The sequence below is a fragment of the Equus caballus genome, chromosome 28 (genome assembly GCF_041296265.1).
Source record: "Equus caballus isolate H_3958 breed thoroughbred chromosome 28, TB-T2T, whole genome shotgun sequence".
Classification (NCBI taxonomy): Eukaryota; Metazoa; Chordata; class Mammalia; order Perissodactyla; family Equidae; genus Equus; species Equus caballus.
The window spans coordinates 29,091,164-29,111,703 of record NC_091711.1 but is presented as its reverse complement, the minus strand read 5'-3'; the positions used below and the strand labels follow the sequence as shown (position 1 = coordinate 29,111,703).

The window sequence follows — 20,540 nt, the reverse complement described above, 5'->3', positions numbered from 1 at the left end:
CAAAGGTCAGGAATGAACATTTATTGAGGACATTCTAGGCCTTGTTTATGCTTTCCTATGCTACCTCTGTTCAGCTCTTGGAAGTCTGTTATCTAGGAATTATTATCTACATTTTTCATTTGTAGGCACTGAAACTTGGAGAGGTCACACAAGAATGGAGACTTGCATTCAAAACACTATGGTTCTCTTTCCACCTCATCAGGGGCTCCCTCTCATTCTCTTCTGCTGATTTTTTAACCCCTAGACACCAGAGTGCCCCAGCCTTAGTTCTTGACTGTCTTCTCTGTCTCTTTCTAGATCTCAATCAGCCTCAATAGTTTATTGTCTTATACATGCTGACGACTTCAAGCTTTATATCTGGCTGTCTCTCCACGTTTTGTATTTAGCTGCCTACCTGACATCTCCATTTGAATGTTTAATAGGCATCTCAACTTTTTCACGTCCAAAACTAAACTCTTAATTCTCACAGTCCCAAAACCTGTTCCTCCTACAGTTTTACCCATCTCAGTTAATGACAATTCTGTCCTTTTCACTTACCTCTTTTTTTCATCCTCCACCTTAATACGTTACCAAATCTTATTTGTACCTTCATATTATAACAAAATCTAATCACTTCTCACAAGCTGCACAACTAATATCTTAGACCAAGCCACAATCTTCTCCCACCTGGATAATTGTAATAGCCTTTTAACTAGTCTCTTCCTTCCACCTTGTCTTTGCTACAATCTATTCTCAACAAAGTAGACAGAGTGATTCCTTGAAACACCTGTCACTTCTCTCCCCAAAATTCTCCAAGGTTTTTAATCTCATATATCAATGGAAACTAAAGTCTTTAGAGACTTTAGTTACAGACTTTAGTTTCTCCGAGGTTTACATGAGCTGGCCCTACTACCTTGCCGACCTCATCTCTTACCACTTTCTCCTTTGCCCACTTTGCTCCAGTCACACTGGCCTTGCTGTTTCTTGAACATTCCAAGGCTATTTATACCCTAGAGATTTTGCACCTGCTATTTCCTCTTCCTAGAATGCTCTTCCCTCAGGTAGCCATATAGTTTACTCCCTCACTTCCTACAATTCTCTACTCAAATATTACTTTATTGAAGATGCCTTCCCTGATCACCATAAAGTAGCAACTTCCACCCCTCAAAACACCCCCATCCCCCTTACTTTCTTTATTTTTCTCTATTGCATTTATTACTAGACATATAATACATTTGACCTTTTTTTCCTGGCTGTTACCACTAAAGTGTAAGCTCCATGAGAACAGGGACTTTGTTTGGTTCTTACTGAATGCCCAGCACCTACAACAGTATCTGGCATGTATTAGATTGAATTATAAAAAATTATTTTTCATAGTTCAGACAGAGTTGAATATTGGTATTCACATGGTTCAATTTAATTAGTAGGTTCTCAATAAATAATTGTTTAATCAATTAAAAAATTAAATGTATGACAGCCTAATTCCAAAGCCCATGTTCCAAAGTATAATTCTGCTTCTCTCTTAATGAAGTTGCTTTCTGATGAAATATTTCCTATTTTTCAGAAGTTCCTATATTTATTGAAGGTCATGAAGTTTGGAACATTAGTTACAGGCATTTATATAGCTAGAAAAAAATAATACAAGTATTCTTGTGCTTTCTAATTGTTATGGAATTGCCTGCTAACAGATAGGGTTTGTTCTTTGTCTCTTAAGAAAAGCCAGACTGGATGTGTCAGGTCTGAACGGTAGGCAATGTCCCTGAATTCAGCTACTTGGGCTCATGCCTTGATGTCAGCCAGTAGCTGGTCATGGCAAAGTGCTCCTCTGCTATCAGTTCATGACTCAGATTTTCCTTATGTGGCAAACTTGAAAATTCACAAGCAAAAAATGTATTCATTCAACAGAGATAGTTAACTTTTAGTTACACTTTAACTTGGAATAGATTTCTCTTCAGTTCCATAAAAATCTAGCATGCAATATGTGCTACAATAAAGAATTGTAGCACAATGGTAGCTACAATAAATAGCTAGCTGCTATAACAGATAAACCCCAGATCTCAGGGGATCAACACAAGGAATGTTTATTTCTCATTCATGTTGGAGTACAATGCAGGCTGACTGGCTGACTCTCTTCTTATTCTTTATTCAGGGTCCCAGACACTGTCCATTTTGTGACCCTTCCCCTAGGTCCTTAGAATCCTCTCCATTCAGTAGATGAGAGAAGAGAGCAAGGATCCTCTGTGGGAGGATTTATTTTCTGGGTCCACATATTAGTCAGGGTTCTCCAGAGAAACAAAACCAAAAGGATACACACACACAGATATATATGGAAAGAGGATAGTATAGGAAAGACGATAGGCTATACAATAGGATATATATACATATATATATATATATATATATATATATATATATATATATATATGGATCTTCCCATATATATTTTTCATTTAGAGATTTATTATAAGAGAGATTTATTATAAGGAATTGGCTCTTCAGACTATGGAAACTAACAAGTCCTAGGATCTGCAGTCAGCAACTGGAGACATGGGAGAGCTAATGGTATAGTTCCAGTCTGAAGTTGGCAGACTCAAGACCCAGGAAGAGCCAATATTTCAGTTGAGTGCAAAGGCAGGAAAAAACCATTGTGCCAGCTCAAGGCAGTCAGGCAGCAGGAATTTCCTCTTACCCAGCCTTTTTGTTCTATTCAGTACTTCAACTGATTGGATGAGGCTCACCCATGTTAGGGAGGGCAACCTGCTTTACTCAGTCTACTGATTCAAATGTTCATCTCATCCAGAAATATCCTCACAGAAACACTCGTGCTTAACCAAAGATCTGGGCACCCTGTGACCCAGTCAAGTTGACACATAAAATTAACCGTCATAGTCCATAAGTAACACACACAACTTATTCTCACACTTGTGCCCAGAACTAAGTAATATGGTCACCTAACTATATAGGACACTGGGGAAGAGTCAAACTGTGTCCAGAAAGACAAGAGAAGACATATACTGGTGAGTACCAACAGCCTCTGCAAAGTTGCGTAGCTGTGTATTTACTCTCTGGTATTCCTCAATGTTAGCGCTTGTTATAAAATTTTGCAAAATTGGTGTGCAAAAAATGGGAGGAATTTTGTGGCATTTGGAGAAAATATCAGTTGTTAAAATTATTTATAATAAAATTTCAACTACTGATTCCTTTCACAGTTATTCTAAGTAATTCAGCCAGTTATGGAAAACTCCATCTTGTTCCTATTTTTGTTAATTTTAAGAACATGTTTCATATATTCAACTGCATTTTAAAAAAATAATAAGCAATTTTCAAAAGGCAAAACATTTTTAAAAGCTCCCAGAGATTGCATGATTCCATATATATGAAATGTCCAGAATAAGCAAAATCTATAGAGAAAAGAATTAAATTAGTGGTTGCTTAGGGCTGAGGATGGAAAGAGGTGAATGAAGGGTGACTGCTACAAGGTTTCTTTTTCAGGTGATGGAAATGTTCTAAAATTAGATTGTGGCAATGGTTGCACAATTCATTAAACAGACTAAAAGTCATTGAATTGTACACATTAAACAGATGAATTTTGTGGTATATAGATTATATCTCAACAGCTTTTTTTCTTATAGCTAATCTATTTCACTTAATTTTTCTTATTGATAAAAGCTTTGAGATTACCTCTTAAACTATCAGTTAGCCAGTCACCTAGTCAGCAAGTCAGTCAATAGACACCGACTGAGGGCACTGTACTGGGGCCTGGAAGTAGAAACACAAATAAGACCATGGCGTCTGCCTTCAAGTTCACAATCTAGAGAAGGAGTCGGACTTATATGAAGTACAATGTGCTATACTTAGGCTGCTATAAGGTAATACAGAGCAGGAGAAAGGCTTATAATACATAAGTGTTTTTTAATATTTATGGCAATTGCACTTTCCACAACTGGAAGAGATTTTTACTTCCCCAATTTCAAGAAGGCTTATACTTTCCATATTTGTGCTTAAGTCAAAATATTTCCCTTTTTCCATTTATTTCGTTAACTTGTATATTAATTCAATACATATATACCAGTAGGGTTGTTAGATATTCACAGTTTGTTATGTACACAGAGGATTACAGTCCACTACATGAATTCCATATTTGTCTCAAAGACTTCTTGGAGGAGATGATACCTTGGTCTTGAAGGACAAGTAAGAATCAAAGAGAGGAGTAAGGACAGAATAGGGTACACAAAAGCATAAGGAAAAAACCATATTTGGAGAACTTCATTCTATGTCTCTTTCTATATTAGTTAAAATAAATATTAGCTGTGGCAGCAGATACACCCCCAAAATTTTAGTGCCTTAGCATAACAGCAATTTTTTTTTTTCTTGCTCAATAATAAATGGTAGTGCCTGGATGCAGGGGTTCATTTAGACACATTGCAATATTCAACATATGGTTACCAAGGTCACACTGGGTGTTGATATGCATCTAGCAGATGGGAAAGAGAATGGAGGATTACCTGAGACGTTTCCCTGGACCAGGCCTAGATGTGGTGTGTATCACTTCTACCTGCCTTCTCTTGGCCAGATCTCAGTCACACAGTCGTGTCTGAAAGGAGGAGGACTGGGGAAATGTAATTCCTGGGTAGGCAGCTGCTTCCTAGCAACACAACCACTCTATTCCATGGAAGAGAACATAAATCTTTGGTGGACAGCTTGATTTCTGACATTCTAACTTGAATACTTCTATCTTTTATGTCACAAAGTGTAGAATTATGTCTATAGATTATTATTACTTTATCGGTATGCTTTCCAATCAAGTGAATCTGTTGAGAATGATCACAAAGCATGTTCAAATTATCTCTTAAGTAGAAAAGACAAATATCCATTGTGCAGGCTACTAGATGAGATGGGTTTGGAAATAGTTTCTAGGTCAAAACTTCGCAATGGTCTGATCCACCCCATAAAATGTATATTCAATATAACCATGATCCAGAACTCACTTTTTTATCCATCTGAGTTCATATAAGACCCAGCACCAATGAGTGACACATACCAATTTAAAGGTGCTTAGTATCATGAACTAGATCCTAATTGCCTAGGGTATAGTTTTGCTTCCCAATCTTTTGGACAACACTGAGAACACAAGGATCTTCTGTATAACTTGATGACCTCAGCAGTAAAGGGAAGAACTCTTTACTAAGCTATAAGTACATCTTTGGTTCTATTTCCCATGTTCCATGTATACATGTAGCCTTAGACACTCCCATTTTATTACTTTATATGTGTCTCCAATAAAGAATATTTTTAAATTTCTTTAAGCCCTTTTCTGCTAGTAAAATTAGTATTTCCTTGGATTCTCAGCTGCCATTTTGCTCTTTGGCATTAAAATTGCTTTAATAATGTTGTGATTATGTGGTCCATGGAGGAATCCAGTGATTCTGTTTTTGTTTTTGCTTTTAAGTAAAGGGTAAGTAGGGTAAGAGTAGGTAGGAATGAACTCCCTTTCATTGAGTGTTCTTGTAGGAAATAGAGTCAAAATTTAAACTAACACTGTCATTTACTTAGAACTGCATGGCAGATAGGAATGAATGGGGGGTGGTGCTCACACAGAGCCTGGAGATCATTAACCCCAGTTTCTTAACACATCAAAATTACAGGTTTCTCTCTTATATATGAGTACATCCCAAGAGCCCTTACAAGAATTGACTTGTGGTCATCAAAGGAGGAAGTTTCTCATGACAGGCAGAGGAGAAAGGACCTAGTAATATTCATCAGGGAAGGGGAATGTTGACGTAAGCTAGAGAACTTCAAACAGGGGTCACCGTGTTTATCCAATAAAATATTAAGGAACTATAGGAGATCACATACATTATCCAGAGAAGTAAAACATTAAAGAACTATAAAAAGTCTCAATATTTGTTGAGACTTCAATTTTATTTCTCTAGTTATGAGTATGTAGCACAATCTTATCACAGAGGGGATGATTTCTTCATCTGGTGCCTATAGAATGCACTGCTTGATGTTTTATAAATGTCTGATTCAATCATCAGAGCAACCCTATTAAGCAAGTATTATTATCCTCATTTTAAAGATGGTATATTAGTTTTCTAGGGCTGCCATGACAAAATACCACAGACTGGGTGCCTTGAACAACAGAAATTAGTTTTCTCACAGTCCTGGAAGCGGGATGTCCAAGATCAAGGTGCTGGTGGGTTGCTTTTTTCTAAGTCCTCTCTCCTTGGCTTGCAGGTGGCTGCCTTCTTGCTGCCTATTCACATGGTCCTCCCTCTGTGCATGTACACCCCTGGTGTCACTTCATGTGTCCCAATTTCCTTTTCTTATAAGAACAGCAATTAGATTGGATTAGGACCTACCCTAACAGCCTCGTTTGAATTTAATCACCTCTATAAGGGCCCTAACTCCAAATACAGTCACAGAGCGTAGGTACTGGGAGTTAGGGCTTCAAAATATGAATTTGGGGGGAGCACAGTTCAGCCCATAACTGATGGGGAAGCTGAAGTTCAAATAAATTAATTTTATTACCTAAGGATAATAACTTATAAATGGCTGAACTGAGACTCCAACTCAAGTATGTCTGTCCTCCAAGCCTCTTTCCACTCTACTGCATCACAGCCCAGCACATTACCCAATGTGTAGATAGGTGATTTAAAGCCCCAAATTTAATGCTCCAAAATTCTGAGCTTCTCTAACTCTACTCCCGTTCATCAAGTGCTAATAAATCTTGTCCTTTGTCTACCAAGTAAGGATTCACTGTGATCTAATATGGCAAGCATGTTAAATAATTCTAGCATAGAGAGCAGGCATTATTTGTGTCCTTATCGTTTTGGATCCAGGACAGATTTGTCTCTTAAAAAGTTTACTTCTTAATCAACTAGTTCTAGCATTTTCATGAAAGCATCATCAAGTTCATTTTAATTTTTAAAATGTGTTATTGACATAGGGAGCCAGTGTCACCCAAAATCGTTTCCTTTCTTGTCATGAAAAATTAAAATTAAAGATGAATTTAGCAAGTTAGCTATATCAGCCTGTGATAGATTGTATTTGGGATGACCACAATAAGATCTTTCCATCTATACACTCTTTTCACAGTTTGATATTGACATTTCTCCGATCAAGAGGTGGGATTTATGTTTCATACGTTTGAATGTGATATGGCCAGTGACTAGAGCAGAAGTGACACTAAGTGACCTCCAAGTCTAGGTCATAAGATGCAATGTAGATTCTTCCTGGTCCCCTTGGGAGGTTCACTCTGGAAACCCAACCAAGATACTGTGAGGAAGCCAAAAAGCCATGTGGAGAAGCCACACATATTCTAGCTGGTAGGCTAAGTGAAGTTCCAGTTGAAAGTCAGCATCAATACCAGGCATGTGAGTGAGGAAACCTTTCAAATGACTCCAGTCCCACTCGCTGTCTTACTGAAACAGGATTCTTAAGGTATTATTTTATATAGCAATAGATAACTAGAAAAGATCTTAGTACCTGGAAACATGGTGCTATCATCACAAAATCCTAAAACATATGGCATTAGCCTTTGAACAGAGTAGCAGGCAGAAACTGGAAGAGTATCGAAAAACTATTAGTGAAAGTCTAAAGGGTCTCTAGAAGAATGTTGGTGAAAGTCTAAAAGGCCAAGTGTTAGCAGAAGCTGGGGCATCTTGAGTAGGCTGTCAGTGGGAGTTTAAGGGAAAGTAAAGGAAATGTGGTGGGAAGTTGAAGGAAGGAGACTTTTGTAATATAGTAGAAGAATATCTGGGAACACTGCTGCCTGTAGTAACATGGAAAATAGTGCATGTACCTAATGGTGATATTAGTAAGATTTCCAGGTAGAATATTGAAAGTGTCACCCAGCTTCTTCTTGCTATCTATTACAAAATGTGAGAGGACAGAGACAAGTGAAAGAATGAACTATTAAATATAAAGGAGGCAAGACTTTCTATGTTAAAAAAATAAAACTGTTTTTCATTCTCAGTCTCTCCAGACATCAGATGAAACTAAATTTAATAAATGGCTTCTGGGAAGAGTTCAAATCCTGAGCACTATCAGAGAAGTATGTCTAAGGATGAATCCCAGGTGTGATTATAAAACCCTTTATCAAATCCTCAAAAAGATCGAAGACAGTTCCTCGTAGAAACTTTCAGACAAGAAGGCCCAACATCTCAAGGGCATGCCTTTGAGGATCCTCCCCCACTAAACAGTGGGACTTCTGAGAATCTTAAGGGCATCACAGGGAGTCACACAGCAGCCTCACGGCGAAGAGAAGAGAAGGGTTATCTCGAAGAGATTTGTGGATATGGATTTTGTCTAACAGTGTGGGTTATAAATTAATAAACACAAATTCTACAATGTTTTTGATAAAATTATTCTGGTGAAAGCACCTCTATCTTGGACTAAAAGAGACAGAGAGAATATAATATGTAAATCGCCCTTTGGGCCTCTAAGCTTTTATAGACAGAAAGAAGGCATAAGTTTTCTTATGTCAAAAGAAGGATCATTCAGAAGGAGGAGCCAAGATCCCAGAGAGTAGAACCAAGATCGACAGTGAACAACTCGGTGCAATAGGACTGATGCCTAATCAAGAAGTTGGCAACCTCTACCTGGCTGGGTTTCAGGATTTCTGTGGACCAGTAACTGCTGTGCACGTTCGGTTTTCCCTCTTTTTGAATTCAAGTGTCTATAGTAGTTATCCTACACTTGCGTATAGATAAGAGTTTCCATAGGATATTAAAAGAGCAAGAAAGAGTACCTAACCAAGTCTGAGGAAGAGGAAACAAAGGTCAGGCTTAATGAAGTTGGTGATCCATGAGCTAAGTTGTAAGGAAGAGAAGAGTTACCCAGATGATAGTCAGCAGGGAAGAAAGGAGCAAACCAAGGGCATTCTAGGCACAGAAGACAGCTGAACTAAAAGCAGAGAGGCAATAAATAATGTGATGAACGAGGAGAGCTGCAAATAGTTTGGTATTTCCAGGACACAAAGTACAAGGCAAGGGACAATGGATATTATGCCCCAGAGGTAGGCAGGATTGAGATGACAGAAGGCCTTTAGATCTATATATTCAAAATTCATTTGAGGATCCATTCACTATTTTTTTCTCTGTCTGTAAGTGGATTTATAGTTTTTCTTTTTTTCTCACCTTCAGTAATAATATATGTCAAATCATGAGCTAAATGTGGTATTTAATTAATGGTTTGTTGGAAGCCACATACATTAAAATAAATTTAAAAAATAACTATTAAATTAAAATGTTCTGTGAACTACTTAAAATGATACCACTTTGTATGCTTTGGGAATACTCATCTGGATAATGAGGAATCACTGAAGAACTTCGAGTAGTGGAGTGATGTGATTAAATTTGCATTATAGAGAACAATCCAGCCATAGCGCAGAAAATGGATTTGAGGAAGATGAGGCTGATGTCAAGGAGACCAGTTAGGGAACTCATATAGTTACCTAGGCAAGATATTATGAGGGTCTGAATTAGGACACCTAAGATAGGTGTTATTTCAAGTACTTGTCAGATACCAGGTAGGAGTCTAGGTACTACAGATTCAACAGTTGATATGGCTGACAAAGTCCCTGCCCCCATAAAACTTATAGTCTAGTTGGTGGCGGGGGGGGGGGGGGGGTAGGGGTGGGAGGAGACAAACAATAAGCAAGAAAACAAAGGTAAGTAATCTCAAGTAAATAAATAAGAAGATGATGTATTAGAGAGTAGCTGGCTGGAGGAGATAAGGGGCATTGAGGGGGAGACAGGGAGAGGACTGGAAAGTTTGCTTACTTTAAATCAGGGATCAGAGTTGGCCTTTCTGAGGGGGTGACATTTAAGCTGAGACCTCAATAATGAGAAGGAGCCAACCATGAGTAGGAGAGAGTGAAACCATTGGATTTTCAAAATATTTAGGAAATAAAGTCAGATAGGCTAAGACACTGATTGGTAAGAGAGAAGGAGGAGTCAAAGATTACCTAACTTTAAAGTTATACTATTTATCGGAATTCCATTGATCAATGTAACTGGGAATTTTTCCAAATTTTATATAGCTTTACCTTACTTTCACTACAATTCTCTATTAATCAACTTGGTTATCTGTCCCATGTTTGAATATTGAAGCTATCTTTTTTGAAAAATTTACTGTTCATCACCATTTGGTGTAATGCCAAAAATTCTCATCTGAAATGGCTCCATGTTTGTATATCAAATGAAACATTGGCCCTTTTGGTTATTAAATCCACCGTGGTATCAACCATGTAAAATACTCTTTTAAGATCATGAACAAAGCTTTTGAATTGGTGAGTTTAAATGAAAAGTTTTTACCAAGAAAAACCTGCTCATTTTATCCCAAATAAATTAATAAAGTCCCCAAGGGTTTGTTTAATGTATTTTTATGCTAAATATATTCAATATCATGTTGGAGTGATAGCTTCCTTTAGCAGTGCTGGAGACTGCATACAAAAAGCATTTAATTACGAATGTAGTAATTTGCTCAATTGATGACTCTCTTTTATCTGCAAACCATAGATAATTTTCCCTAAGTAAATGCAATCATGAAAATAATATTTAAAACAGGAAAATAAAAATGTATTTGCTTGATATAAACCAAACACTGCATAGTCAAAATTAACTGCCCTAGTGGCAAATAAATATCTCATAAATTGAAATTGCAAAAGTATCATCTGTTCATTTAGGAGCTATTTCTCAGATAAGAATAAGAGGATGTATTTTTGTAAATAACTTGGAGATTTTATTTTCAATTTGAAGCTGATTTTAAAGTAATATTAAAATTGTACTTACTTGTATATTTTTAATACTTTTCAGCAAGCCGTTACATAACAAACAATGGCGCCTGATGTTATGCACAATGAATTTATAATAAGTATAAATTACATTCTCCTCCCTAGGCTAGATTTTATTCCAAAGACAGAATTTATTGTCTCAAAAGGAGTTCTCCATTGGAAAAGATAGTTAAAATAGAGAATATTTGAAATTTTCAACCTTTCTTTCTTTTTGTCTTGAATGAATCCATATCCTTGACTCTCAAAATTGTTGAAGTTTTTATTTCTAAATTTTTCTACTACCAAATCAGCTATAGCATAAAACTGGAAAGTGACTTTTTAAAAACTTAGAATAAAAAATAGAATTATACTTTTCTGTTACATTTCTCACTTTATACCACTACAAGCATGTGGGTCGTTTTATGACCATTATTTTTTTCTCCAACTCTTCAAGGGCACGAGTCAGGCAGTGAATACCAACTGGGGCCACAAGGGGCAAGGGGGTAAATTCTGTGTAATGGCCATCAGAGACGAGGCCAAGGTGGCACAGACACAGCTGCTAAACCAGTTGCATGCCTTAAACATGGATGGAAGTGAAAATGAATCTGGTTTGACTTTCACTCAACCAAGATTCCCACTTCCACTTACAATACAGTGGACAAGATCTACCTAGGGATAAACAACCATTTAACAACTAGTGCTTCCTTCCCCTTTTGCCAAAGCTCAAAACACTTACCTTATGGCTCTGCTCTGAATTCTAGTAGTGTTCAGAAAAACTAAGTTACTTTTGGTATGACTACTACCGAGATTGCTATCTATAGAGATTTTCTATCAATTGCCTTAAAATATACACCTTCTACTTCTTAAATGAAATATTTACATGGATGGGTTTCAAAAACAAGTCACGAGTTCTTTTCATATCCCTATACCTATCGTTCAAGTATATTAAACTATACTCTGTTAATAAATTTGGACTATAATATCAGGAATGTAGCTGGACTATGGTAGAAAGAGCTCCGACCTCAGAGTAAGAGAACCGGGGCTTGAGTCCCAGTGCTGCTGGTTACTTTGGTTAGATTACTTACACCCCCAAATATTACAGCTTACCTTTGTTCCTTGTTTTCCACATTGCCCTCCATGTATTCTCCCAGCAAGCAAATGATAACTACTCAGTTTTTCCATTCCATCTGGTCTTTACTGTCTCTATATCTTTGCTTAGGCTTGTTTCCTCTTCCTGCCATATCTACCACTCATTTCTACATATCTAAGTCCATCCACCAGAGCTCAAATCTTTTCTCAGAAACAGTTATTTCTTCCTCTCAAGCCCACAAAACTTCTTTAACAGTACACGTGTTATAATGTGTCTGATTGTGTGTTTCCTGACTATAAATCTCCTCCACAAGATTGATCTAATTTGATTAATTTTTGTTACTCCAGTGTCTTGGTGTGATACATGTGTTTGTTCAAAGATTGAATGAGTAAACAAATGCACAAACAATCAAAGGAATCTTTATTTTCTTAATGGCAAAATGGGGGAAATAGTACCTACCTCATAGATTGTCATGAATATTTCATTAGACATTTCATTAGACATTTTAAATGAATAGCCTCTGTAAGCAATAATGTGCTACAAAAATGTAAGATATGTTAATACTGTCCTATGAGAGAAACTAAAGTAGAACTGACATTTTAATGTAGAGTCAAGAGAGAAAATAAATATTAGGAAAAAATTATTCCTCTGTGTAATGAGTCAGGCTTCAGTAAGTATCCCTTTGATCATGACTATGGGAGGGTGCATTGGATGGAAATTCATTGCTTGATTAATTGAAAGCAGCTCTTCTACCTCTAAATCCTTCATATCAAACTGGTCTGAATAGTAAGGGTTGACACTTGTCCTTGATAGTGATGTACATGTCTGAATGTTACCGATTTGAAGATGGAGTTCTCTATTTTAAATTTGCACCTGTGAAGCCACAGAGCTCCTCGTAGGTGCCCTCATACTGCCTATTTGTTTCAAACACTTTGGTGATGTTTTACTTAAAGTGCTAGTGAAGTTTTGAACGAATCCATCAATGGTAATGGTAACAAAGGCAGGTTGGCAGGAGAGTTAATCAATACCCAGGTAAATTCTGAAGACTTTTTCAGGGGCTATTGGTCTGCAACCTAGCAAACATCAGCAACACCACAGCTAGCATAGTGGCTGGCGTGCAACAGATCTTGCAATAAATACTTAGAATTAATGGGAGGTGGAAGTCAGGACTTGTGTCTTTTTTGAGGATTCCAGTCAGAATAAGAGAAAATAAGCAAAAGATCAAAATTACAATAGAGTAATGTGTTTCTCTCTATTAGCTGCTAACCACATGACTCTGAACTTAGTAGTGGTATAAAAAATAAATAATAAAACAACCCACTGTGTGGTAAATGATGAGATATGAAGAAGCCCTCTGAAAATGTAGTACTCTTTACTTTGCCCATGCCATTTGATTATTCTCTAGGCAAGGAAACTGGTATACCATAACCAGTAAGAGCACAGACTCTAAAGTCAGGTAGACCAGATAGACTGCCTGAAAACTGGGAGTTTACTGACTAGTTGTATAAGTTGAACAAGTTATTTAACTTCTCTAGGTTTGCCTCTCATCTGTAAAGTGAAAATAAAAATAGCACAGATCTCGTGAGGTTGTTATAAAGCTTAAATAAGGTAATGGATAGGAAGCACTTATGCTTGGTTCATAATAAAGATCCAATAAATGTTCCCCATCATTTTCTGCATATCAAGGACCCTTACAAAGTAGATACTCCACTCATTCCTCTCACAAAGATTATTTAAACCATCTAAGCCTTAGTTTCCTTATCTGTAAAATGGGAATAATAAAACCCACATAGGAAAAATGTTTTGGGAATTAAATGATACATTTGAAAGAGCACTATAGAATTTATGAAAAAGTGAAGTATTAAGAGGGATACGGGGGATTTGTTGGAAAAGCAGGAGCTTGAATACATTTCTCTGGCTTACTTCATTCTGTATCCCCTCAGAAATGACCAATGGATATAAAAATTAGGAGGAATAATGTCGGTGTTGCAATCCAATGTACACATCAGGATAGATGCGGAGAGGGCTGATGGCCACTCTGAGTTTATTATAACCAGCGTTTCAATATATACATAGCTTACAGCTGTTGAACATACACAGGTGTTCTGGATGAAGTAATTAGCGATGCCAAGAATTCTTAGTGATTTCTCAAGGAGCCCTCCCTTGGCCTCTGTTTTGATATTATCATGTTATTGCTGTGCTCCTATATTTTTATCTCGGAGCAGGCAAGGTCTCTTAGGCAATGGTCCCTCCTGCTCCCGATATCGATATCATTTCTCCATCTGTGTCCCCGGTCGGCCGCCGCCTGGCTTAGGTTGCTCCCCCGGAGGTCTTACCCATCATTGGCTAACGGGCCTTCTCACCTCCGGGTCACAGTTTGTTGGCAAGCCTTTTCCAGTGATTATTAACCCTTCCTGTGTCAGGGGCGGCTACAAATAAAACTATATCAGAATGGGAAATTAATAATGGGTGACATCTACTTGCCAGTAATTCAAGAGTCTCTGTAAGATAGAAGGCAAAGTGAGTAAGATTGAAGACGTACAAGATAAATGATTCCCCATATGTAGAGAAGCAACTTCCTAAGCTGATAAATGGAGAAGACTTAGAAAGTTAAGGGCAGGAATCAAAAACATACATGGGGCAACAAGGAGGTATCATTGGATCCTACCAAGTGCCACTGGGAAGCATACCAACTGCCAAAAATCAGCAAGCAAGGATCAGATGACAGGCTCACTCTTCACTTACACTTAGGGGAGACATTGTCACAGTTGATTCCTAATGAGGACAACTGTGACAGGTAAAGAATGAGGACACTGTCCCAGTTAACTCCTGACTGCTCACCTCAAATACAGAAAAGAAACATTGGAACAGAGTGAAAATTCCCTCGTGTGACTGTTGTTAATTATGATCCTTTCCTGATTTTGTGATCAGTAGACCAGTGGTTCTCAATTCTTAGTATGCATCAGAATCATGTGGAGAGTTTGTTAAAACATAGATTGCAAGGCCCCACCCTGAGATGTTCTAGAGCAGAGCCTGAGAATTTGCATTTCTAAGTTACCAGGAGATGCTCATGCTGCTGGTGTGGGAAATACACTTTGAAAACCAGTGCTCTAGACCTGCTCTGCCCTTTACAATAGCCACTACCACACATAACTATTTAAAATAGTGTTTAAATTAATAAAATGAAATGAAATTGAAAATTCACTTCTTGATTTGCAACAGCTATATTTCAAATGTGTAATAGCCATATGTGGCTAGTAGCTACAATATTGGCTGGCACAGATATAGAACATTTCTGTCACCATGGGAAATGCCATTGGACAGCCCTGCTCTAGATTAAAAGGTAAAACTTCAGTGAACAGGGCCACCACCATGCACAACTGCAGGAGGCACATTTGTGCTATGAGAATAGAGACCTCTGCAATTGTGCACACCTGGCAGTTTATCTAAGCTTTTTCATTCTCTATGCCTATGGATCCTGAAGATGGAGAGAAGGATTTCCTCAGTCTCTGACAGAAGTCATCTCAGTTCTCTAGAATGGACAAGCTAAGACCTTCCTCTGCAAAAGTAGGCAATAAAAATGATTAGATAGATTAAATGATACCTCAAAAAAGGAGCTTGTTCTGGAGAATCAAAACAATGCTATCATATGAAATAAAATTACTTTTAATAAAAAGAAGTTATCCAAACTACTAATGTCAAAATGGAGCTCAAGAGTATTCAGCAGATTAATGCTGTGTGAAACCAGAAGGAGCAGTTATGAAAAGTCAAAATTATAAAACCATAAAGGCTTCAATTGAATAATATTCATGTGAAATTCAAAACTATAATGGGGGTAAAAGTATATGAATCATGAGAAACTCAAGTCAATGAAGCAGAAGAGTACCTCAAGACATTCAATAGGCAGAAGACATATATAGAGAAAGAAAAATTATAGAAGAAAAGACAAAATATAGAGGAAAAACCCAAGAGATCCAATATGCACATGAATAGGAATTTCAGAAGTAAGAGCATAACAATAAAAAAAAAGCATCAATAAAAGAGAAAATAGAAGAAAACTTTCCTGAACTAAAGAAAGTCTTGAATAATAAATCACAGAAGATTTACTGAATATAGGCAAAATTTCTGAAAGAAGCAAAATTTTACCGGGAAATTTTGAAATTTCATAATGTCAAGGATAAGGAAAAAGTCCTATAATATTCTAGATAGACATTACCAAAACCTACAAAGGAATAGAACTTAATCTGGTATCAGACACTCTTCAACTCTAAGCACCCAGAAGACAAAGTGGAAGAGTCTATAGAATTTTTAAAAGAATGGGTTAGGACTCTAGATTCAAAAATTATGTGCCCAGGCAAGGTGTGCAAGATCACAGGAAGTAAGTCATTTTCAGATATGTATTTTAGAAAACAACCTACCCTTTTGAAATAATTGCTCAAAGATATACTTCAGTTGATTAAGGAATGAATAATAATAAAAATCTCAAAAATGGGCAAGGAAAATATCAGTATTAAAGATTCTGGAAACTTCTAAGACACAGAATATATTTTCAAATAATTATTCTCAATATGGTTTTAAAACAATATAAATGTTAAAAATTTTCAAAGGAGATGATATAAAATATAAAATAATATAATATAGACACTTTATCTAAAAACCAAAATTATCTTAATATAAATTGGGAAGTGGGGGAGTTGGGGAAGTGAGATAAGTATTCTAGTTTTCTCACTTTAGGAATACAAAATGGTTTGGTCAAGAGCATAAATATCTTGTTCATATGCTGCTCCAACAATTAGTGTGTAACCTTGGGGAGTTACTTAACATTCTAAGCATTAGGCTCTTTACATATAAAATAGGACCATAATACCCCAGAGTTGTGTGAGAATGAAATCAGATAGTGCACGTAAAGTACTTAGCACTTATAAGCACTCAGTAAATATTAGCTGTTAACTTATAAAGTGAGAAATCAAAAGATACTCTTGATAAACAGAGGAAATAGATCTGAAGCTGTTTTGTAACATAAAAGTAATGACTGAAAGAACACACACACATGCACCCTCCAAATCATTGTAAAAGACCAAATGTACCCTATAAAGAAGCAAGATCAAATACTATGTTAGTTATTTGAATATTTCAAGGATTAATACTATAGAGCCATTAAAATAAACATGTGCTCATTGTTTAGATGATATTTAATATTTTTAAAAAGCATTACAAAAAAATACACAAAGTGATCACTGTTTTTGTTGGGGGAAATATATGTGCATAGAAAAAAAGACAAAAAATATACACATATACATAAATGTTAATAGTAATCATTGCTAGGTGTTGGAATTATGGATGTCTTTTTCTTTTCACTTTTCTCTATTTCCACTAATAGCTATAATGAACACATATATATTTTTATAAACAGAAAAAAGATTACTTTATTTTTAAATACCTTTATTATTAACCACTCAACATGTAGGTGAATATCACTCTAGAATTTTTCTTCACATGCAAATGTGTATATATTTCATTCATTCATTTGTTCATTCTTTCAAAGAATATTTATTGATTATATAGTATATTCCAGGCTTTGTTTTAATCTCTGGATATAGCAGTAAAAAAAAAAAAAAGAACAAAATCCCTGCCCTCCTGGAGCTTAGTTGGAGGAGAGCAGCATAAATAAGTAAAATATGTATTTTTAATAATTGATAGGTGGCTTGGAGAAAATATAAAACAGGAGAGGGAATAAGGATTAGGTAGCATGATCTGTGGAGGCCTCATTAAGAAGACAATGAAGTAAGGCCTCACTAGTAATATACACTTGAAGAGGGTGTTAGAGGGGCCATGTGGCTTCCTAAGGGAAGACAGTCCCAGGCAGAGGGAACTACAAGTACAAAGGTAGTGTCACAAGAATGCCTAATGTGTTGGAGGAATAGCAAAGAAGCAAGATGGCTAGCTGTAAGTGAACAAAAAGGAGAGTACTGGGAGCTTATGTTACAGAACTGGGATGGAATGTCACAGAGCTGAGATCACATATGGCCTCATAGTCTATTGTAAGGATTTTGGCTTTTACTACTCAGAGTGAATTGAGTGGAGAGTTTTGAGCAGAGGGCTGACATAATCTGGCTTGATTTTACTAGGATTACTCTGGCTTCCGTGTTGAGAATTCCTTGAAGTAGTGCAAGGGTGGAAGGTGGGAAACCAGTTAGGAGACTATTGCAATAATCCAGGGCAAAAGTGATGGATGAGAAATACACAGGTTACAGGTATATTTTAAAGGTAGAGCCATCATAATCACTGCATGATTGGGTATGGGATGTAAGAAAAATTGAGGCCTCAGAATGACTCTCAGGCACCTGGATACACAAGTCTGGAGTTCAGGGGAGAAGTCGGGTTGAAAATAGAAATGTGGGAGTACCATTTTTTAGGTGATACTTTAAGGCCCAAGACTCAATGAGACTAGCAAGGGAATAAATGTAAAAGGAGAAGGGAAGAGGTCCAACTACACTGTGCCTTGGGGCGCTTCAATGCTTAGACATGAGGAAAAGGGCAGGAATGAACAAAGAAGAATGAGAAGGAAGTAGGGTGAAAACCAGAAGAGTGTGGTAGCTTGGGAGCTAAATGAAAATGTTTCATACACAAGAGGTGGTAATCTGTATTAACTGTATAGCTAGCAGATCAAGTAGGATGAGGATTAAGGAATGTTCATTTTAGCAATGGGGAGAGTTTGCTGATGTTGATAAGAGACTCTTCAGTGGAGGAATATGGAACAAAAGCCTATTCTGGAGTTGATTTAAGAGGCTGGAGGATGAGAAAGATGAGAACAGGCTCTTCTTCTGCAGAGCTGGAACACTGCTTTCGATATTTACTTACTTTCAGTTAATATTTCTCTTTCTGTGTTAAGGTGGTGGAAATTACAATTTGATTGCATTTCATTTTTTCCTCTTCGTGGAAAATTACATGGTGCGCCCAACCTGAAAAATGATGTGAGGTATTTTGCTAAATGAATATGCCATTTACCAACACTTCGGCTAAAGTGGATCTCTCCATCTTCCATAACCATGAGAGACCCAAACACATAGACTCTTTGCTTAGTCTACCTGACTGCTATTTTTGCGGTCTTCTTTAATCAGTTGAGGGGTCATGTGAAAGATAGCATTAAATGACCAATTTTCTAGGCCATTTTACATACATTTAAGGTACATCTAGTTCTTCTGTTTGGATCACATGGAAACATTAGCAGAGTTGAGCAGTACTACAGTCTTCATCCCATCGTTGCCATGGCTATAGCACCAAACTCTTATAGAGGATTTTTATTTTACATGAAATATTTCTTACCATAGCAACAGCAGTGTTGATTTAAAACATAACTTGCTAGAAATAATTTATCTTTAACGTTTCTGTATATTTTTTATGGTGTGTCTTGTTAATAGGATCACACTTTTGATGACTCTCCTGCTCTTTTGAAATGAGACGTCTCTTGGGATGCATGTGAGAAAAATCTAGGCTGCTCGTTGCTTACAGGAATAGAAAACTCACAGGATACATTTGAATACATTACATTCTCAGAGCTTTTATTGAGGATCTTTGGGTGACTTTGAGTTCAAATTCAGGATAGATCTTTTGAAAATTGAATGAGAGTGATTATTCATTTTAGAGTAATTAAAAATAATTTCCATCCTTTTCATATTGCAAAATTACTTTATTTTTTATCTAAAGATTACAGATCTACTTTTTTGTTTGTTTCATTTGTCCAGAGCAGTTCTTCATTTCACTTTCATAACCAGTTGGTAGAGTAAAAAACCAGAATGCATTTTTAAAGTAAATTAAAACCAAGGACCAACATACTGGAAAGCAATAGACTTGAGTTAAAGGAGTTCTCTCCTTTCTTCCCCCAGTACAGTCTCTTCTGTTCTGGAAAATACATGGCTACAGTGACTGCAGTATTACAAAGAAATACATTTTGGTAAGAGAGAAACAAAACCTCTTGGTTCCAAATGTAGTTATTCACTATAGGCCATTTATTCATCTGGCTCTAGGCATGGGAATTACTCCTAGCACAGAACTCCCTTTGAAATCCCTGACTCCCTAGGGGGTCAGAAATAGATGAGAAACTGCCCCTATGAACTTGGTTTATACATGGGAAACAAAGAAGTTAGTGGTTGAGGGTAACAGAGGAAAGGCGTGTGGGAAGGGTGAATGCAGCTAGCTTCCTTTGCTTGCAACAGGAGCTTCTTTCAATGCAAAGCGGGTGCCAAGACAGATCAGGCACTCTACCAAAAAGATACAATAATTTAGTAATACGGTCTGCCCAGGCAATTTAGCAGCTGGAAACGAGGGAGCCTTGGGATTTGCTATAAATGGTGGGGAAATTGGCTGATAACTTCTCTCCTATATTGAGCAAAGGGAGCAAGAGAAAAGATTATAAATGTTTGAAGTCAGAGCCAAACAGCATGGTCTGTTCCGATCCAGGAGCTGCCAGAACTCCAGCATTCTTTGGCTTCTGCATTAAATGCTGAATTTAGAAGAGTGTGGGGCTAAAAGGCCAGGAAACAACAGACATTACCTGGATGCATTTTCAGAAAGGCAGCTGCTGATCTTAAGTTGTTTAGAGGAAGGATTTTATTACATGCTGTATCTGATGCCATATAGCATCTAAGCATAACAAGGACTTTTGGGCTAATTGTGCCATCAGAATAAATACCC

General features: G+C 36.9%; 1 protein-coding gene across 41 annotated transcripts in view; it reads left to right on the top strand.

Annotated features, from left to right (window-relative positions):
* Positions 1-20,540, top strand: part of ANKS1B (ankyrin repeat and sterile alpha motif domain containing 1B) — a 1,028,420-nt gene that overhangs the window by 551,043 nt on the left and 456,837 nt on the right. The window lies entirely within an intron of this gene.